We start from the raw sequence: 14,961 nt of genomic DNA on the forward strand, positions 1-14,961 counted from the left end.
AATTTCATCTGCCATGTGTCCGCCCATTCCACCAGCCTGTCTATGTCCTCTTGAAGTCTATTACTAGACTCACTGTCTACTACACTTTCAAGTTTCGTGTCATCTGCAAATTTTGAAATTGTGCTCTGTACCTCCAAGTCCAAGTCATTAATATATATTAAAAAGAGCCCTCATCCATTCTTTCTGTTACCTCATCAAAAAACTCAATTAAGTTAGTCAAACACGATTTGCCCTCAACAAATCTGTGCTGGCTCTCCTTTATTAGTCCATACTTGTCCAAGTAACTGTTAATTTTCTCCTGGATTATTGTTTCTAAAAGCTTCCCCACCACCGACATTAAACTGACTGGCCTGTAATTGCCCAGGTTTATCCTTCTCCCCTTTATTGAACAAGGGTGTAACATTTGCAATCCACCAGTCCTTTGGCACCATCCATATATCTAAGGAGCATTGGAAGATTTTGGCCAGTACCTTTGCAATTTCTACCCTTACTTCCCTCAGCAACCTAGGATGCATCCCATCGGGACTGGGTGACTTACCCACTTTAAATACTGCCAGCCTTTCTAGTACCTCCTCTTTATTTATTTTTATCTCATCCAGTATCCCGACAACCTCCTCATTTACTGTAGCTTTGGCAAAGTCTTCTTCCTTGGTAAACACCAAAGCAAAGTACTCATTTAGTACCTCAGCCGTACCTTCTGCCTCTACCAACAGTTCTCCATTTTGCTCCCTAATCGGCTCCACCGCTCCTCTGACAACCCTTTTACTGTTAATAGGCCTAAAGAAGACCTTTGGATTCCCTTTTATGTTAGTCGCCAATCTAATCTTGTACTTCTCTTTGCCCCTCTTACTATATTTCTCTGTACTTTTTATATTCCGCCTGATTCTCCCTTGTATTATCAAACTGACATCTGTCATACGCCCCCTTTTTTCTGCTTCATCCTACTCTCTAGCTCCTTTGTCATCCAGGGAGCTCTGGCTTTGGTTGCCCTCCCTTTTCCCCTTGTGGGGATGTACCTAGACTGTACCCAAACCATCTCCTCTTTAAAAGCCGCCCATTGCTCCATTGCATTTCTGCCTGCCAGTCTTTGACTCCAATTTACCCGGGCCAGATCCCTCCTCAATTCGCTGGAATTAACCCTCCTCCAGATAAGTATTTTTACTCTAGATTGCTCTGTGTCCTTCTCCATAACTAATCTAAACCTTATGATACTATGATCGCTATTCCCAAGATGTTCCCCCACTGTGACATTCTCCACTTGACCTACTTCATTCCCCAGGACTAGATCCAGCAATGCCTCCTTCCTCATTGGGCAGGAAACATACTGACGAAGAAAGTTCTCCTGAACATACTTCAAATATTCCTCCCACTCTCTGCCCTTAACACAATCATTGCCCCATTCAATATCGGGGTAGTTAAAGACTCCCATTATCATTACTGTATAGTTCTTGCATCTCTCAGTAATTTCCCTGCAGTCTGCTCCTATATCTGCTTCTCACTATTTGGTGGCCTATAAAATACACCAAGTAGCGTAATAGGTCCTCTATTGTTTCTTAACTCCAACCAATTAGATTCTGTCTCTGATTCCTCGAGGACATTCTCTGTAGCACTATAATTTTGACCTTAATCAAAACTGCTACCCTCCTTTTTTTCCTTCCCTCTCTTTCCTGAATACCTTATACCCAGGAATAGTAAGCATCCAATCCTCCCCTTTTTTGAGTCAGGTCTCCACAATCCCCACTATATCATATTCCGATGTGGCTATTTGCACCTGCAGCTCACCAACCTTATTAACCACACTTCGTGCATTTACACACATGCACTCCAAACCTAACTTAGACCTCTTTGTATTTTCTATGATTCCCACCTAATTATGTATTATTTCTAACTCTGTCTCTCCCAGTCCTCTGTGCACCTTGTTTCTACTTTTTAATACTACATCCTGGTGCCTAACCCCCTGCCGAATTAGTTTAAACCAATCCCACAGCACTAGTTAACCTGCCCGCAAGGATATTGGTCCCAGCACTGTTCAGGTGCAGCCCGTCCACCTTGAACAGGTCCCTCCTGCCACAGAACTGGTCCCAATGTCCCAGGAATCTGAAGCCCTCCTTCCTGCACCATGTCTCTAGCCACACATTAACCTGCCATATCCTCCTATTTCTACTCTCACTAGTGCATGGGACTGGGAGTAATCCAGAGATTACTACCTTTGAGGTCCTGCTTTTTAACTTCCTTAAACTCTGACTGCAGGACCTCAACCCTTTTCCTCCCTGTGTTGTTGGTTCTGACATGGACCACGACTTCTGGCTCTTCCCCCCCGCCGAATGTTCTGCACCCTCTCCATGATGTCCCTTACTCTGGCACCAGGGAGGCATCATACCATACGGGTCTCACAACGGTAGCAGAACTACCTGTCTGTCCCCCGACTATCAAATCCCCAATTACTACTGCATTCCTACACTATGCTGTAGCCCCCTGTGCAGTCCTTTGCCTCACGGTGCCAGGCTCGGGAGTGCACTCCTTCGAGGTGTTGTCATCCTCACCGGTATTCAATCCTGACTACTGCTTTGAGATTGCCACGTTGCCGCAGGATTCCTGCACTGCCTGCCTGTTCCTACTCTTCCGTGTAGCACCCACGTGCTATTCTGAACTCTATCTGGCTGTGGGGTAACCACCTCCTGGAACCTGCGATCCAGGAAACATTCAGCCACCTATACATCCTGCAGTGAATCCAGCTGCTCCTCAAGCTCAGAAACCCTCAGTGTGCGTTCCTGCACGCATGGGCCTCCCAGACACATGAAACGTCCTGAAGTTCCCACATGGCGCAGGCATTGCAGCAGGCTAAAGGTAGCAGCTGTCCTTCCATTCTAATTAGAAACTTAAAAAAACTCCTTAGATACAAGGTGATTATTTATATAATTGCTGTTAACTAGGTCTAAACTACACTGCTATTTTTCTATGTGCTCCTCAAAGCAAACTAACCCAAGACTAATTATTTACTCAAGCTTAACAAAAACCACTGAGATAAAGAACCTAAATATTAGATATCTAGATATTTAACCTAGATACTTATCTTAGAATCTTCGGGTTCTGCAGCTCCACTCCTATTGAGTTGGACATGAGAACTGCTTTTCTCCTTTCCACCAAATTCTCAGCTTCCACACTGCAATCCACTCCGATTGCGATTCACCTGGCTCTGTCTGCAAGCTCTGTGCCCAGGCTCCAGAGCATCTGATATTTGGCTGATGTTCGTTCTCACTACTTCTAGCTTCTACTACACCACCAGAGGATGTCATCTTCTGTAATATCACAGCTGCACAGTGTCATGGGCCAGATACGTAAATTCAACATGAAAGGCCCAATGACTGGTGCTCAGTAGTTCACAATTGGTTTGGTTGCTGAATCAATCGGTCTTGTATGGCTTCATGAAGTGGTCTTACAAGTGACAGCCGTGAAAGAGGGAAGAGAGAGAGAGAGTAAAGTTGGAATAGTGGTGGAACTTGTTTATTGGTATCAGTGCTTAAAAAACCTAACATGCGCTAATGGGTTCCACGCATTTTTTTCCAAAAATAAATGTTATTTATGAACAATGCAAAATGTATACAAATACAATCAAAAAAACATTCTGTACAGGTTATAAACACAGTTCCAATTCTGAGGTGTGTCATTCCAAGTAGTGTTGGCATTGGTGCACTTGATTATTGCCTCAAATTTAACATTTTCATCCTTAAATGGCCTCATTCCCCATGTCTGAAACCTCCTCCAGCCTATGTCCCCTCCCCCCACCAAACTCTCCATTTCTCTGACTCTGGCCTTTTGTGCATTCCCCCTCCCTTCATGCAAGATAGACAGATTTTTGAGCAACAGGGGAGTCAAGGGTTATGGGGAGTGGGCAGGAAAGTGGAGTTGAGGCCAAAATCAGATCAGCCATGATCTCATTAAATGGTGGAGCAGACTTGAGGGGCCGAATGGCCTGCTCCTGCTCCTATTTCTTATGTTCTTATGTTCGATCATTAGTGGCCGTGCCTTCAGCTGCCATGCCTAGGTCCCACTCTCTAGAATTACTGCTTTTCCACCACCCTCTCCTCCTTCAATATGCTCCTTAAAACCCACCTCACTCGTCCTAATCTTCTTTGGTTCAGTGTCTGTTTTCCTCCTGACTTGTGATGTACTGTGGGATGCTTTTCTAGTTAAATGGACTATATAAATTAAGTAGTTGTTGTTAAGCTGGCCCTGCCCCAACCCTCGGTGTCAAGAATTGGTTCAGCAAGCCAACAATCAAAACTACCACTACCTCCGCCCCCCTTGGGATGGGGCAGAGGTAGTTTTGATGACACAGTTTGAAGTTTTTGCCTATTTGTCCAAGATGGGGTTTTGGGTTAATTTTATGGTTGTGTGTAAATTGACTGCCATATTTCCTACATTACAACCGTGGCTACACTTCTATCGTACTTAATTGGCTGTAAAGTGCTTTGGGGTGTCCTCAGGTCATGAAAGGTGCTATAGGAATGCAAGTTATTTCTTTCTTTTACAAGGTTACCATTTGGTTAAATTCAACCCATGAGAATTAACTCTTTCTGGGACATGGAACAAATCCATTAGCTGGGACCAGATGAGGTGACTAACAGAATTGTGAATTGTGCATACCATATCAGTTTCAGGCTCATTAAAGCATTTTACAGGTAATCACACCTGTAGCATTGGAATGGCTTTCATTCATTGAGCACAGCAGGAACCCTAGCTGGCCAGAGAATGTGTTACCATGACTCCCACACCAAGGGGGCGGGATGGGGGTGGCTGAACCAATCCTTAACACAGAGGGTTGGGGCAGGGCCAACTTTGTCTGCCTATGTCTCTCTGGAAAAGAGACTAAAGTATTTTTTTCTAATCAGCCAGGCAGGCAGAGAGGGAGAGTCTCATAGCTAAGATATAAACATATATGTACTGTAAGAAAAAGGCTAGTGCCATCTAGTTTCAGGGATTGGCTGGCTTCTAAAGTGAGATTAACTCTTTAATGTGGGTAGAGTGACGTACTTTATTGACCCAGATTTTCTGGGGCAGATGACATCATACCCTGTTGTAAATAGCCCGCAAGTTCTGGGATTCTGCTTGCAATGTCAAGTTTCTGCTTGACAGATCGTACAAATCCATTGAAAATTGACATTCGCTGGCGCAGAGTTGGGCTATTTGCTCAGCGAATACCCGCTAAATCCTTAGGCCTGGTAAAGCCTTTTTTTTACCAGCATAAGTGTTAAAATAAATGTTAAAATACATTTTTTACATCATTTAAGCATTCTCTTACATTTGAAATTAGTTTAGGTTATTTTTGACCTGTTTAAAAATGTTTAAATTTATTTTCCAAATAATTAAATTTTTATTATAAATGTTTAATTAAATGGTATTTTAATTCATTTTGAACCTGTGATGATTTATTTTTATTTCAGTGTTGTGAAAATGTATTTTTAGGTGATTCCTGTTATGCTTACGGGGATTCTGTACGTAAACAGAATCCCCATAAGCGTAATGGGAATCCCCCTTAGTCATTGATTGCGCCGGCCCATGTGAGCCCAGGGACGCTTGTGAACCGCATGTGCCCCTGGGATCCGTGGGCCTTTAAGCAGGTGTACACCTGCAGGCCCAGGAGCGCAAGAGTCCGAAGCTCCAGAGACAGCGGATAGGTGTGGAGTTTTCTTGCGGTTCGGAGGCGTTCACCCTGCGGCAAGCCTCCAGCCGCAATTTCCAGGCCATTATTTTTCACGTTATGAGAAGCAATATGAAGTAGATTGAATTCCACTTAAAACTTGTTACCAGGTGCTAATGGAGAGATACATTGTGGGAGTGGCCATTTTCAGCTGCCCTTATGTCAGCAACCAGGCAGGACATTTATCAATTGAAGCAGGAGAGAAAAAAATAAAGTTTCTCCAAGTAGAACTTCGTATAGAATTACAAATCCACACTTGACAGGCAAGTGGGTATGCAAACATGTAGCAAAAACATTGTAACAAAGTTCTGGATAGCTGTTGTACTCAAAACACAATGTACTGCACTTAATCAAAGGAATAACCAAAAATGTTTTCCTCCCAAAACATTAGAATTGAACACATTCGCAATATTAGTTATCAGAAATGGTCCTAATAGTGGGCATAACAACATCTTGTATCTATATAGCACCTTTAACATAGTAAAACATCCCATGGCGCTTCACAGGTGTATTAAAAGACAAAATAAATTGACACTGAGCCACATAAGGAGAAATTAGGGCAGGTGACCAAAAGCTTGGTCAAAGAAATAGGTTTTAAGGAGCATCTTAAAGGAGGAAAGAGAGGTAGCGAAGTGGAGAGGTTTAGGCAGGGAATTCCAGAGCCTAGGGCCGAGGCAACAGAAGGCACGGTCACCAATGGTTGAGGGATTATGATCAGGGCACAATTAGAGGAATGCAGATATCTGGGGGGCTGAAGGAGATTACAGAGATAGGGAGGGGCGAGGCCATTGAGGGATTTGAAAACAAGGATGAGAATTTAAAAATCGAGGCGTTCCTTAACCTGGAGCCAATGTAGGTCACTGAGCACAGGGGTGATGGGTGAACGGTGCGAGTTATATACCGGCGATCACTCTTCTTTCAGCTTCGGCATAGGGTTTGCCCCTCACAGCAACTACCCTAGCTTCAAAAGAAAAACTTGCAACTTTTATCATCTTATGGCGTCCTGCAGCGTTTTAGTCAGTTTTAGTCTCATCGCCGGGAGCAAGCGGAAGCGAAGCGCAGGCAGCGCAAGTCAACCCAAGCACCCCACCCACCCGTCTGCCCCACCTGTGACAGAGCCTGTAGGTCCCACGTTGGATTCATCAGTCACCTGCAAACTCATTTTTAATGTGGAAGCAAGTCATCCTCAGTTCCTAAGTAACAACAGAAGACGCTGGAAAAACTCAGCAGGCCAGGCAACATCCGTGGAGAGAGAAATAGAGTCAACGTTTCAGGTCGAAACCCTTCTTCAGAATGAGAAAAATAGGCAGGAAATGAAACAGATTAAAAGGCAGTTTGGGGGCTGGGAACTGGGGGAGGGGATGAAAGAAGAGACATTAAGAGATATTCAAGGTGAGACAAGATGGTAATAGAACAGGTAAAGAAACAAACAATGGCTCTAGATGAAGTGTGAAATGCGCCGGCAGAGTGAAAGACAGCTGCCATGTGGGAGAGAGAAAAAAAAAGGAAAAGGCACAAACCAAAAGTGTGGATAAAAAATATGAAAATATAATAGGGGCCGAGGTTATGATCTGAAATTGTTGAACTCGATATTGAGTCCGGAAGGCTGTAAAGTGCCTAATCGGAAGATGAGGTGCTGTTCCTCGAGCTCATGCTGAGCTTCGTGGAACAATGCAAGAGGCCGCAGACGGTGAGGTCTGAGTGGGAATGGAACGATGAATTGAAATGACAGGCGACCGGAAGCTCAGGGTCACCCTTACGGACTGAATGGAGGTGTTCCACAAAGCGGTCACCCAATCTGCATTTGATCTCCCCAATGTAGAGGAGACCACATCGTGAGCAGCGAATACAGTATACTGATTGCAAGAAGTACAAGTAAATCACTGTTTCACCTGGAAGGGGTGTTTGGGGCCCTGGACAGTGGGAAGGGGGGAGGTATAGGGGCAGGTGTTACATCTCCTCCGCTTGCACGGGAAGGTGCCAGGCGAAGGGGAAGGGCTGTTGGGGGTGATAGAGGAGTGGACTAGGGTGTCTCAGAGCGGTCCCTACGGAATGCTGAAAGGGGAGGGGAGGGGAAGATATGTTTGGTGGTGGGATCACATTGGAGGTGGCGGAAATGGCGGAGGATGATCCGTTGAATGTGGAGGCTGGTGGGGTGAAAGGTGAGGACAAGGGGAACCATATCGTGATTCCGGGAGGGAGGGGCAGAGGTGAGGGCAGAAATGCGGGAGATAGAACGGACCCAGTCGAGGGCCGTGTCAACCACGGTAGAGGGGAATCCTCGGTTGAGGAAAAAGGAAGACACGTCGGAAGCACTGGTGTGGAAGGTGGCTTCGTCGGAGCAGATGCAGCGGAGCAACTGGGAGAATGGAATAGAGTCCTTACAGGAGGCGGGGTGGGAGGAAGTGTAGTCCAGGTAGCTATGAGAGTCAGGGCTTGTAGTGAATGTTGGTCAATAACCTATCACCAGAGATGGAGAAGTCGAGGAAGGGAAGAGTCGGAGATGGACCATGTGAAGGTGAGGGAAGGGTGGAAATTGGAGGCAAAGTGAATGAAATTGTCTAGTTCAGGGCGAGAGCAGGAAACGGCACCGATACAGTCATCAATGTACCGGAAAATGAGGTGAGAGAGGGGACCCGAGTAGGACTGGGACAAAGAGTGTTCCGCATATCCCACGAAAGGGCAGGCATAGCTAGGACCCATGCGGGTATCCATAGCAACACCTTTAATTTGGTAGGAATGAGTGGAGTCAAAGGAGAAGGGTTCACCTGAACCGTTGACTCTATTTTTTCTCCACGGATGTTGCCTGGCCTGCTGAGTTTTTCCAGCATTTCCTGTTGCTTTTTCGTCTATCCAGTATCTGCAGTATTTTGTTATTGAGTCAAAAAAGTTGTTCAATGGGAAAACAAGTTCAGCCAGGTAGAGGGGAATAGTGGTGGATGAGGACTGGTTCCACAAAACACACCACTTATTTTTATTAATTCTGTGCTGATATATTCTGATTCTGATCTGATCTCTGATATATAAGTGAACATAATTATATATAGCATTTGGTGCAGCAGCCTGCTGCTCAGCGTTTGGTGCCAACATTTTGTTTTTGCTAATAAAATTGATGCGCTATCAATTACTCATAAAAGACGGAGAGTTAGGAGAGTAACTAAAAGGCTTTTATTAGCAAAGAACAGAGCATGCCTCTCGTGGTTGACTGGGTTCCAAGAAGGCAGGGGGCTGCAGAGCAGTCACTTTTATACCTGGGCCTGTGGGTGGAGCCAGGGGCGGAGCCAACAGAGGCATGCTGAGGCATGCATAGATACAACAGTGTGCAACAACAACAACAACGGTGAACAACAATAACAGTGGTTTACCACACACAGTTTTACCCATTTACTTTCCCTTTGTAATTTTATGCTTTCATCTACACTGCCTACGATACCGCCTATCTTTGTGTCTTCAGCAAATTTGGATATGTGTCTTTCTATGCCGTTAATAAATACAGTGAATAGTTGAAGCCCCAACACAGATCCTTGCGGGACACCACTAGTCACATCCTGCCAATTAGTGTATCTGCCCATTATCCCTACTCTCTGTCTCCTGCCGCTCAGCCAATTTCCTAACCAGGTCAATAATTTGCCTTCAATTCCATGGGCTTCAACCTTAGTTAACTGTCTCTTATGTGGGACTTTATCAAATGCCAGCATTTATTGCCAATGCCAGCATTTATTGCCCATCCCTAATTGCCTTTGAGAAGGTGGTGGTGAGCCGCCTTCTTGAACCACTGCAGTCCGTGTGGTGAAGGTACTCCCCCTGTTAGGGAGGGAGTTCCAGGATTTTGACCCAGCAGCGATGAAGGATCGGCGATATACTTTTACGTCAGGATGATGTGTGACTTGGAGGGGAACTTGGAGGTGGTGGTGTTCCCATGCGCCTGTTGCCCTTGTCCTTCTAGGTGAAAGAGGTCGCGGGTTTGGGAGGTGCTGTCGAAGAAGCCTTGGTGAGTTGCTGCAGTGCATCTTGTAGCTGAACATAAGAACATAAGAAATAAGAGCAGGAGTAGGTCATATGGCCCCTCGAGCCTGCTCCGCCATTCAATAAGATCATGGCTGATCATCGACCTCAACTCCACTTTCCCGCCCGATCTCCATATCCCTTGATTCCCCTCGAGTCCAAAAATCTATCTATCTCAGCCTTGAATATACTCACAGACTCAGCATTCACAGCCCTCTGGGGCAGAGATGGTACACACTGCAGCCACAGTACGCCGGTGGTGGAGGGAGTGAATGTTTAACGCGGTGGATGGGGTGCCAATCAAGCGGGCTGCTTTGTCCTGGATGGTGTCGAGCTTCTTGAGTGTTGTTGGAGCTGCACTCATCCAGACATGTGGACAGTATTCCATCACACTCCTTACTTGTGCCTTGTAAATGGTGGAAAGGCTTTGGGGAGTCAGGAGATGAGACACTCGCCACAAAATACCCAGACTCTGACCTGCTCTTGTTGCCACAGTATTTATGTGGCTGGTTCAGTTAAGTTTCTGGTCAATGGTGACCGTCCAGGATGTTAGACTCTCGCTTGTTGGAGATAGTCATTGCCTGGCACTTCTGTGATGTGAATGTTACCTGTCACTTATCAGCCCAAGCCTGAATCCTGAATCTACAATGTGCTCATCTACTTCCTTTAAAACCCTGGGATGGAAACCATCTGATCCTGTGGATTTGTCACTATTTAGTGCCATTATTTTCTTCATTGCTGCTATTTTGCTTACATTAATTTTATTGAGGCCCTGTCTATGATTCAATATTAGTTTCCTTGAGATTTCTGGTATGCTATCCTCCTCTTCTACTGTAAATACTGCACAAAGTAATTATTCAACATGTCCGCCATTCCCTTATTATCATTGACAATACCACCGATATCAGTTTTCAAGGGTCCACATTGCTCCTGACCACCCTCTTTTTCCTAATATAAGTTTTTATTTTTCTTACCAAACTGGATAACCTCGCAATTTCCCACATTATTCTCCATCTGCCAGATTTTTGCCCACTCACTTAGCCTATCTATATCCCTTTGGAGATTCTTTGTATCCTCCACACAATTTGCTTTCCCACCTATCGTTGTATCATCAGCAAAGTTGGCTACATTACACTTGGTCCCTTCATCCAAGTCATTAATATAGATTGTAAATAGTTGAGGCCCCAGCACTGATCCCTGTGGCACCCCACTAATTACTGATTGCCAACCGGAAAATGACCCATTTATCACGACACTCTGTTTTCTGTTAGTTAGCCAATCCTCTATCCATGCTAATATATTACCCCCAACCCTGTGAGCTCTTATCTTGTGCAGTAACCTTTTATGTGGCACCTTATCAAATGCCTTCTAGAAATCTAAATACACATCTACTGGTTCCCCTTTATCCACCCTGCTCGTTACATCCTCAAAGAACTCCAGCAAATTTGTCAAACATGATTTCCTTTTCATAAAACCATGCTGACTCTGCTTGACTATATTATGATTGTCTAAATTTCCTGCTACCACTTCCTTAATGATGGACTCCAGCATTTTCCCAATGACAGATGTTAGGCTAACTGGTCTATAGTTGCCTACTTTTTGTCTCCCTCCTTTCTTAAATAGGGGCGTTACATTTGCGGTTTTCCAGTCCACTGGGACTTCTCCAGAATCCAGGGAATTTTGGTAGATTACAACCAATGCATCCACTATCTCTGCAGCCACCTCTTTTAAGACCCTACGATACAGGCCATCGGGTCCAGGGGACTTGTCCACCTTTAGTCCCATTAGTTTGCCTAGTACTTCTTCTCTAGTGATAGTGATTGTTTTAAGTTCCCCTCCACACCAATAGCCCCTTAATTATCCATTATTGGGATGCTTTTAGTGTCTTCTACCGTGAAGACCGATACAAAATATCTGTTCAAAGTCTATGCCATTTCTCTGTTTCCCATTATTAATTCCCCAGACTCATCCTCTAGGGGACCAATGTTTACTTTAACTACTCTCTTCCTTTTTATATACCTGTAGAAGCTCTTACTGTCTGTTTTTATATTTCTTGCTAACTTACTCTCATAAGCTATCTTCTCTCTCTTTATCATTTATTTAGTTGTCCTTTGCTGGTTTAAAAAAATTTCCCAATCCTCTGGCCTTCCACTATTCTTCACAACATTGTATGCCTTTGTTTTCAATTTGATTCCATCCTTTACTTCCTTAGTTAGCCACGAATGGTTCATCCTTCTCTTAGAGTCTTTCTTTCTCACTGGAATATATCTTTGCTGAGTGTTATGAAATATCTCCTTAAATGTTTGCCACTGCTTTTCTACAGTCTTACCCTGTAATATATTTTCCCAGTCTACTTTAACCAAGTCTGCCTTCATACCTTTGTAATTCTTCTCCTTCTTAGGCAGTCCCTCAGAACCGAGGATTGCAATTACCTTTATTTAAGTTCAGGACACTAGTTTGAGACCTAGCTTTCTGACCCTCAAACTGAATTTGAAATTCTACCATGCTATAATCACTCTTCCCAAGAGGATCCTTCACTTCGAGATCATTAATTAATCCAGCCTCGTTACACATTACCAGATCTAAAATAGTCTTCTCCTTGGTTGGTTCCACGGCATATTGTTCCAAGAAACCTTCCCACATACACTCTAAGAACTCTTCCTCAAGTCTACCTTTGCTAATTTGCTTTGTCCAATCAATATGAAGATTAAAATCTCCCATGATTATAGCCGTACCTTTCTTACAAGCCTCTATTATTTCTTGATTTATACTCTGTCCTACAGTGTGGCTACTGTTTGGGGGCCTGTAGACTACTCCCACCAGTGACTACTTACCCTTATTATTCCTTATCTCCACCCAAATTGATTCTACGTCTTGATCTTCTAAGCCAACATAGTTTCTCACTACTGCACTGATCTCATCCTTTATTAACAGAGCTACACCACCTCCTTTTCCTTTCTGTCTATTCTAACGAAATGGCAAATACCCCTGAATATTCAGTTCCCAGCCTTGGTCACCTTGCAACCATGTCTCTGTAATGGCTATCAGATCATACCCATTTATTTCTATTTGTGCTGTCAACCCATCTATCTTGTTACGAATGCTGCGTGCGTTCAGATATAGAGCTTCTAATTTTGTCTTTTTACGATTTTTCCCTACTCTGACCCCTCTTTTTGATACACTCTTATGTGTATACGCTCTGTCCCTTCCTGTTGCACTCTGGTTATCATTACCTCTATCGCTACCCTGCACTTTTGTCTTCTCATTTTTCTTTGACTTTTTAAATTTCCACTTGGGAGACTTGATTGAGGTATATAAAATTATGAGGGGCCTAGATAAAGTGGATATTTCCCTTAGCAGAAGGGTCAATAACCAAGGAGCAGAGATTTAAATTAATTGGCAGGATTAGAGGGGAGTTGAGGAGAAATCTGTTCACCCAGCGGGTGGTGGGGTCTGGAACTCACTGCATGAAAGGGTGGTTGAGGCAGAAACCCTCATCGCATTTAAAAAGTAGTTGGATATGCACTTTAAGTGCTGTAACCTACAAGACTACTGACCAAGAGCTGGAAAATGGGGTTAGGCTGGATAGTTGTTTTTCGGCAGGAACGATGGGTCGAATGGCCTCCGTCTGTGCTGTAAATTTCTTGGATTCTTCTGAGGACAGCGTGCAGCAGGGAGCTGACGGGAAGAGCCCTTCCAACAAGTTTTCATACTTCTTTGAAAGCTCCGGTGATTAGGCCTTAACGTTCCAAGTTGATTAGGCGTTGTTAAGGTTCCAAGTAACTGGAATAGTTTGCGTTAACGTGGCAAGGTGCTTTGAGGCTCAACGCATCAGCAAATTGGTTATTCAAATAACAACAACGTGCCTGCAGACACACTCCACTTTATTCTAATGAAAGGTCCAACACCATTGAAAACAATCTGATATTTATTTCAACACAAGCCCCACCAAAGGCAAGGCCTCAAAAAATTAATTAAAACTCCGAGTGTTCCTCTCCACGGAAATCTTTAGTAAAAGGCGAAAGATTTATACGATCTGAAGAGAAACCAGAGTGTACGGAATATCCACTGCCGCTACTCCAGACCCACCACAAACCCACCTCTTTAACGACGTACTGAGCGACCACACCGACAGTCAACATCGATACCACAGAAAGCCCAATTTAACTAAAATAGAGTTCATTATAAAAACTAACTGAAAACTCTCAGTATCTTCCACAGAAAGAGGAATAACTAATCTATTTTCGCAGGGCATTCTGGTTATGTAGATAAGGGGGCGGGGCAGATCAGGCTGCACCAATGGCCGGCGGGAAGGAGATGTTCCGGATTATAGTTACTGAGCAGCTTAGTTAGCCGGAAGTTTATTATTTCTTCTCTCAGTCTTTGTGCTCACGAGGTGATTTTAATAAATAAACGTGAGGAAAACGAAGCTCCGCGTCTGGCGTGGTCAATCCTGCATTCTGGTATTTGCACTTTAATCCCAACTTTTTATGGGTCAGAGTTCAGGAAGGAGGGACTGATTTTAAATAGACCAATAGGGGTGGCACTGAGTTGTCCCACTGCCAGGACTGCACAAGTGCCCCTTGAAGGTACTTGAACCAATGATACAAAAATCTAACATGTCACCCAACTAAAAAGATGTTTAAAATAAAACAACAAAGTCCCATTTCAACAAAACCAAAGGAAGGTCCCGCATAAGAGACTAGCATGCAAAGTTAAGGCACATGGGATTGGAGGCAAGGTATTGACTTGGATAAAGAACTGGTTGGCAGACAGAAAGCAAAGAGTCGGAATTAACGGGTCGTTCTCCAAGTGGCAGGCAGTGACTAGTGGGGTACAGCAGGGATCGGTCCTAGGACCCCAGCTATTCACAATATATATTAATGATCTAGACGAGGGAATTGGATGTAATATCTCAAAATTTGCAGACGACACAAAGCTGGGTGGGAGAGTGTGCTGTGAGGAGGATGCCCTGAAAATCCAGTATGATCTGGACAGGTTGGGTGATTGGGCGGAAGCATGGCAGATGCAATATAATGTGGATAAATGCGAGGTTATCCACTTTGGTGGTAAAAACAGGAAGGCAGATTATTATCTGAATGGCAATAGATTGGGAGAAGGGGAAGTGCAACGAGACCTGGGTGTCCTTGTGCACCAGTCGCTGAAGGTAAGCATGCAGGTGCAGCAGGCGGTTAAGAAGGCAAATGGTATGTTGGCCTTCGTAGCAAGAAGGTTTGAGTACAGGAACAAGGATG

The 14,961-nt window shown here is 44.3% G+C and overlaps 1 protein-coding gene and 1 non-coding gene across 2 annotated transcripts in view; one reads left to right on the forward strand and one right to left on the reverse strand.

Moving 5' to 3' along the window:
- Window positions 1–14,961, forward strand: part of LOC147121566 (retinol dehydrogenase 13-like) — a 202,727-nt gene that overhangs the window by 69,243 nt on the left and 118,523 nt on the right. The window lies entirely within an intron of this gene.
- Window positions 13,648–13,762, reverse strand: LOC147121567 (U5 spliceosomal RNA). The gene has a single exon (XR_015077780.1). It is a non-coding gene; the product is annotated as a U5 spliceosomal RNA (small nuclear RNA).

Source organism: Somniosus microcephalus, chromosome 3, assembly GCF_052327205.1.
Source record: "Somniosus microcephalus isolate GS21.2 chromosome 3, FLI_Smic_1.0, whole genome shotgun sequence".
In the NCBI taxonomy this organism is placed as follows: Eukaryota; Metazoa; Chordata; class Chondrichthyes; order Squaliformes; family Somniosidae; genus Somniosus; species Somniosus microcephalus.